Source organism: Sciurus vulgaris (assembly GCF_902686455.1).
Source record: "Sciurus vulgaris genome assembly, chromosome: 1".
Lineage (NCBI taxonomy): Eukaryota > Metazoa > Chordata > Mammalia > Rodentia > Sciuridae > Sciurus > Sciurus vulgaris.
The window spans coordinates 47199356-47207019 of record NC_136461.1 but is presented as its reverse complement, the minus strand read 5'-3'; positions in this window follow the sequence as shown (position 1 = coordinate 47207019).

Here is a 7664-nt window from a genome sequence, read left to right as displayed (position 1 = left end):
ATGGCTGGGATTACAGGTACGTGCTACCACACCCTGCTCTAACAATGTTTTTAATTTTTAATTATTGTCAGACCTGTTTTAGGTGCTGTAGATACAATAGAGAACAAAGAAAAGTTCCTGCTTCTATGGAGCACATATTCTGGGGACAGAAGAAGACAGACAATGAATAAACACATAAATATATATTAGGGATTGGTAAATGCTATGTACAAAGGTAGGAGAAAGCACAATTTAAAGAAGATGGAACTGAATTCCAAAACAGTATTGTCTCAGATCCAGTTCCCTGAAGACACACTTTGAGCCTGAACCTGCATGTAGAAATTTACTGGAAAGCAGTCTCTGGAGTAAGGACCGCAGGATTGGACAGAGGAAGAAGCCCAACAACAATATGACTGTAACAGCCTTCAGCCAACCCCACAGTGAGCTCTGCAATGGAGAGGACTCTTCAGAATTGTTCAAATCAAGGTAGACAGGATCAGCTCCTTGCATCCCTGCATCTGCCTGGCACAGGCTCGGGCTGTTGCCAGGAGTGATGGAGGCAGCTTCCTGTGGCCAAGAGCAATGTCCAGTGAGAAGCACTTTTTGGAGTCTTAAGTGTCCTTTTGAGATAGTGGACAGTCCCTATCAATCTTGTCTTGCAGGGTTATTAGCAACGTCTATACTCCCTAAGCTTCCATTCTCTGTCTTTACAAACTAGAATAATAACTTTACCAAAAATGTTGCTATGAGGATCAGAATGATAGAATGCTGATAAATTACCATGTAGAAATGTAAAAGAGATTAAGTGAATGAAAGCAATTTATACTGTGGAATAGTACAGATTGTGTATGGGGGTAATTGTATTGAACAACCAGAACTGACATGGAGAGACAAAACATATGAGCAAAATAACAAAGACTTCAAGATGCATCCTATTGTGCTGCTTATTTTTTTAAAAGATATATTTTTATGTATACAGAAAGATGAATGGAAGGACAGACTCCAAAGCATTGAGTCTGGGTGCAGAAGCAGAGGCAGGGCTGGACTAGCCTTGCTCAGATATGAGAAGATCAGCATAGAAGGGGCTGCAGATGGAAGAGAGGGCTATGTGGCAGGGTAGAAAACAAATCTGGAACTTCAGATTTAGTAGAAAATTATAGTATATATAATATATATATAAACATACCATATAATATTTGTATAGTATAAATATAATATTGATATAGTATATATTTACTATAAATATCAATTATTTACTATAAATTTATGGTATATATATATAGTTTGCTATAATTATAATTCATAATTTACTATTCAGTCTTGCTTCTTCTGGTGTTAGCAGCCTTGAGTTCAAATCCTTACTCTGTCACTCCAGTTAGTGAAGGACTTGGACAGGTATTGTCTTGGAACCTGTTTTTTCATCTGTAAAATGGAGAGAATAATATTTACCTGGAAGAACTAGATGAGACAAGATGAGACAAGAGCCTCAGAAACACATCCGCATACATCACATCTTGGTGGGTACTTGGCATTCCTTCTACCTCTCGAGAAGGAAGGGGTCAGAAGAACAATTTCCCTGGCCCCAAATGCACACTCTAGCATCAGCCAGCTCTCCAAATGAGTACCGTTTCTCTGTGCTTCCGCACAGGCAGGTGGGCAGTCGATTCACCTAAAATGCTTGTAAATCAGTGACTCACTTAGTTTTGACATTTATCCATCCAACTAATACATGCTTGTAGTTTTTAAAAGGAAAAAAAAGTATGGAGGCTTATAATGAAACAGCTGTCCCATCTCCATTCCTTGGTTCCACCCACCAAAGGCAGTTTTAGTTGAATAGTCACCTATGTATTTCTAGACAATATGCTTATTTTACTGTTTCCTATTTTATCAGTTAGACATTATCTATTGTCTTCCTATGGTGATCCAAGCATTTAGCATTCTTATAGCATCCTCTTTAACCCCCGCAGACCCCCATATCATTTTTAATTTAATTGGAAATTGAGCTTTATAGTGTAACAACTGCATAAATGGAATTTTTAAGTTTCTCATCAGACATGCCATCTACCTGTCCTTTGATTATTGTTTCCTAATACCTTCTTTATTTATCTCATCTACTCCTCTCCGTTTCCACAGGCAACACGCCAGGAATGGGGCTTCCTGCTCCACATGCCTGCCCTATATGGATAGTCTTTGGTGTTCACCTGGGTAGAATTCTCTACGACTTGGATTTGCCCCCTAGTTTTGCTAGTGCCCATTCTTCAAAAAGGCACTTGGGGTTCATGTGTGTAAGTTTCCTTTTTATATTATCCCCTGGATTCCATATGAGTTTGCAATTGTCAATAGTAAGATTGCTTCCTTCCTGGTAATGTACTTTGCACCTCTGAAGTTAAACAGGTATAACCAAAGGTTACATATTAATTTATTTAACAACTGTGAACTGGAATAAAGGCCTGTCCAAGGATCTGAAATAAATAAGGCAGAGTTACTGTATTCAAGATTTTTTGTTATTGTTGGTGAAAATAGGTAAACAGTCAATGATGTGGTATGGTCAACATTACAGTAGAAATGTCTAAAGAAGAAAAAGAGCACTGAAAGAAGAAAGAAAAGAAAGAAGAAAGAAGACATTACATAGCCTAGGGAGCTCTTAGAGGACTTCCTAGAATTGGGACTATCTAAATTGAGCCTGAAAATGAAAATGCATGCTTATTTATTTACATAGTATATTGCTACAAAATGCATCTAAGGTATTTGCAAAATTTTTATAACTATTCTATACTAACATCTTTTCATGTTCAACAGCTGTGTTGGATCATCTTAGCCTTCTGCATTTCAACAATTTCCCCAGTGAAAGTGTCTGACCAATAGTTAGCTGGCACTTGCTGAACTGTGCTTGACCAATAGTTAGCAGGTTCTTCATATGCGGTTCTTGGACATGAATGTCAGATGTGGCATTATAGTAGGGGAAAGAAAAAAACCTTTAATAAACGGTCCTTGGACAGCTTACTACACACACATACTCCCCCCCACACACACACATACACAAGTAAATAAAAAAAATTAGTTCCTTGCTTCACCTCATTTGCAAGAATAGATTCCGGATGGACTAAAGAAAAACTGGTCTTTAAAAATTTTCAAAAACAATACAAGTTTATATCTTTATGACATCAAAGTAGGGAAAGATTATTTAAATAGGGCATAATACATGAATTATAACAAAGATTGATAAAATGGACACTATCAAATGCAAAATTTCTGTTCAACAAAAGACAACAAAGACACAGAGAACTGTCAAAAATTTCTAGCCTGCTGAACTCTGAAGGTCATGTTCATTGATTTGGCAGACTTTGATTCTAAATGCCAGCTATGGTGGTGCATGCCTGTAACCTCAGCTACAAGGAAGGCGGAGGCAGGGGAATTTAGCAAGGCCCTGACTCAAAATAAAAATAGAAAATAAAAAGGTCTGGCGATGTAGCTCAGTGGTAGAGCATCCCTGGGTACATACCCCAGTTGCAGAAAAATAAGTAAGTAAGTAAGTAAATAAATAAATAAATAAATAAAATGATGTGACTTTGCCATTTACTAGCTATGCAATATTAGTCAAGCAATGTAACTTCTCTGAGTTTAAAAAGAAGATAGTTTTGGTCTATTAAGTGATAGAATGAATGTAAAGTTCTTAACAGCATGCATAGTTTGTTATGAATTATAATTATAGTAAATTATATATATACTATAAATTTATAGTAAATAATATATATTTATATTTATAGAAAATATTAGTTGTATTAGAGTGCTAAGTGTCAGGGAGTCCAGGATGAATGAGCTGATCTTTTTAACTTTACCTTGGAATCTGATTCTTGGAGAATCAGACTAACACAAACACCTTATAAGAACCAAGTACCAGCCTGCAAGTCACTGCTTGTCTCTGATTATGTGTGCATTCATCGGGTGGTGGAGAGCTGGGCTGTTACAGTGCCTGACCTGCTCTTCTACAATGAATGTTTAGTATTATTTTCTTCTTACTTGAGAGATAAAAATTTCACTCTAGACATGGAAAGGATTAAGAGAGAAATTCATTTTAAAAAATGAGCTATGATCCCATCCTTCACCCTTGAACATCTTTTAGTCTATTGAGCAATGAACAAACACTTAACTACAGGGTGACAAGTGCCATCACAGTTCTCTCTACCATGGCCTCTTATAGATCCAGAAGGAATGACAGAGCTGCATGTGTAATCCCAGCTGCACACCTGTAATCCCAGCTACTTGGGAGTCTGAGGCAGGAGGACCACAAGTTCAAGGCCAGCCTGAGAAATTTTGGGAGACCCTGTCTCTAAGTAATAAAAAGAACCTGGAATGTAGCTAGCTCAGTAGGAGAGCATTTGCCTAGCATGCACAAGACCTGGGTTCAATCTGCAGCACTACAGAAAAAACCAAAATGGAAGAAAGGAAGAAAAGGAATTGACAGCACCCCAGTTGAGAGTTGGCCTTCTATGTTGGTCCACTCCTCAGAAAGATATCACAGCCTGCCCATTACTGACATGTGCTCTCTTCCCAAGTGACCTAGCCACTTTGGCTATGAGTGCCATCTCTATGATGAAAACCTCAAAAATTTTATCTCCAGCCAAGTCCTCGCATATCCACCTAAAAGTTTAATAGCATTTTCAAACTTAGTACGACAGAAACTAAATCCTTCATCTTTCTGTGTTCCTAAATCAATTTCTTCTTCACATTGACCCAGTTCAAAATGGCTCTCAACTCATTTGGGTCCTCTGATTACTAACAACAGAAACCCGGGACCATTTTTCATACCTCCCTCCCTTATTCCCCAAACCATGATATACTCCCATCGAAATACTTCTTAAATCCATCCACTTCCTGCAAGGTCCTCTGTAACCATACCGGTCCAAAGCATCTCTGTCTCTCACTTGGACTTCAACTATAATCATCTACGGAGGTTCCGTGAATCCCCCTTTGCCCTGTTTCCTTTCCTGACAAATTTGATTGACATTTTTCCTACAAGAAACCCTCCATTGGTTTTCCATTGTACTGAAAATCGAGATCTCTTACCATGGTTCGCAGGCCCTGGACCCCCTGGCCTCCCCTCACCCTAGCTGCCTTGTTTCCTCCTCGTTGCTCAACTGCCTCCCATGCCACAGGCCTCCTTTCAGTTTCCAAAATACAGCAAATTCTTCCAGCTATAGCCATGGCCACACACTTTTCTCTCTGCCAAGCATCTCAGCCAACCTTCGTCCACCCAGCCCACTCACCCCTTCAGGCTTCTGTTTCAATGTCATATTCCTGATTTCCAGATGGTTATTGTCCTCTTTTTCTCCTTCCCCATACTTAACAATTTTTAAATATGTTTATTTTTATGATCATTGTGCATAATCATCTCACCTAAGAGAGTAAATTTTCCATAAGGGTAAAAACTAGATTCATCTCATTCCCTAATAATTCATCCTTTGCTATTATTCTTATATCCAGCATAGTTTACTAAGCATGGCAGGGGCTTAGTTAACACCGTGGCTGTACTGGAGATTTTTTAGAGTGTCCTCTAAATACACAGATTTTAGGGCTTCGACACCTATTGAATTAGAATCTTTTGAAGGTAGAGCTCAAAACCTGCCTTTTTAAAAAAACAAAAACAAAAACAAAACAAACAACAACAACAACAACAAAAAACCTCCACAAGTATTGTGTTTCTATTTAGTTGACCTAATTCTGATGTTCAGAGTCAGCTGGCCTAGAGAAAAATGTACAAGAATATAACCCAGAAGAGATGGGTTCAAATTCTTTGTAAATTTCTAAATATGGGTGTGGGCTGGGAAAGTCATTTATTATCTTTCATCCTTAGTTTCTTCTTCTGTAAATTTGGAGCAATAAAAATACCTGCTTTGAAGAGTAGCTGTAAGGTTCCAGCACACAATATATTTTAAAACCCTTCATAAACTACATATTGGAAAAATGTTAGATTTTTTCACTTGTTAAAGATTTCTCCTTCGCCAGCCATGGTGGTGCATGCCTCTTATCCCTGCGATTCGGGAAGCTGAGGCAGGAAAAACCTCAAGTTCAAGGCCAGCCTCAACAATTTAGTGAGACCCTATTTCTGAAATTTTAAAAATAAAATAAAAAGGGATGGGGATGTTGCTCAGTAGTAAAGTGCCTTTGAGTTCAATCCCTAGTAGCAAAAAGAAAGAAAAAAATACAAAGGATCTCTCCTATGTAGGGCTTAACCTCATCATCTCTTGACAATCTAGTTGGAGTAGCCCACACTTCTCCAGTGAGATAGGATCCCTTTCTTTGCACTTCTAAAGAAGGACTAATGATAATAATTCACTGAGCCTTTTGGTTTTCCAAAGTTCAGGACCATCATTACTTAGATACCATCATAACACACCCACAGCCTCACCAGCCCATTTGTGGGTAGGGAGAAACAGCCCAGGCAGGAGCAGCAATACCTGTGGGAGGAAGAGTGTCCTCCCTTCCGCTGGATGACACAGGTTGACTCTGCAGAGAGTAATAAGGAAAGGCTACAACCAGGAATGGGGGACCGCTGGGCAGTTTCTTCCAATCTTCCCATGCTAGATCATTTGAAAACATCCTCAATTATTTTGATCTAGGGCAAAATCAAGAGAACTAGTTTTCCTAACAGAGATAGAATGAAAATACAAATAAACTCTCAAACTGAAACAATTTGCTCTGTAATCTGTGAAGATCCTCTCGTCTCCCTGGCTCTTAGGTACCTTGTATGTGGAACAGGTGGTGGGACCAGATGGAGGTATAAACAAGCTCATGAAAGAACCCACCTGCCTGCAAGACAGCTGCTGGGGGACACCTGTTTCGTCTTGGTGTGTAGCACCAACAAGCACCCAGTCTCTCATGCAGGTATCTTGACTTGAAGCTTGCTCCCAGGTGGGGCTTTCCTCCCTTCTGCAACCATCCCAGACTAACCTAGTGCATTAATCAAGGGTTCTCCAGAGAAATGGAACCAGTAGGATGTGTATGTAGATGATAGATAGATAGATGAAAGAAAGATAGATAGATAGATAGATAGATAGATAGATAGATAGATAGGCAGGCAGATAGAAAGGGATTTAGAGAATTAACTGATTTACATAATTATGGTGGCAAGTCCAAAATCTGCAGGATGGGTCAGTATGCTGGATACCCAGAGAAGAACTGCTAATCAATTCCTCTTGCTTGGGGGAGGTCAGGTTCATTCTCTTCAGGCTTCCACTGATTGGATGAGGACTGCTCCAATAATAGAGATTATCTGCTTTACTCGAAGTCTACTGATGTAATGTAAATCTCATTCAGAAATCCTCTCACAGAAACATCCAGAATAATGTGTGACCAAATATCTGGGCACTCTGGCCCAGCCAAGTTGACACATACAATTAACCATCCCATCTACTTCAGTCTCTCTTTATTTTTCATCTGGACTATTTCCCTAACTCCTAAGAGGTCTGCCTGCCTTCATTTACCAATGTGTTCATCCATTTGTTCACTTATCTGAAAACCACTTAATAAAGTATCTTCTATGTGACAGGCATTGTTCTAGTGACGGGGGACATAGCTGTGACCAAGACAATGTCCCTGCATTTGTGAAACTTATGTTGCTGGGGAGAAGACCAAGATATCGGATAATAAATGAGTATAACATATAATTTTAGGTAGTGGTAATA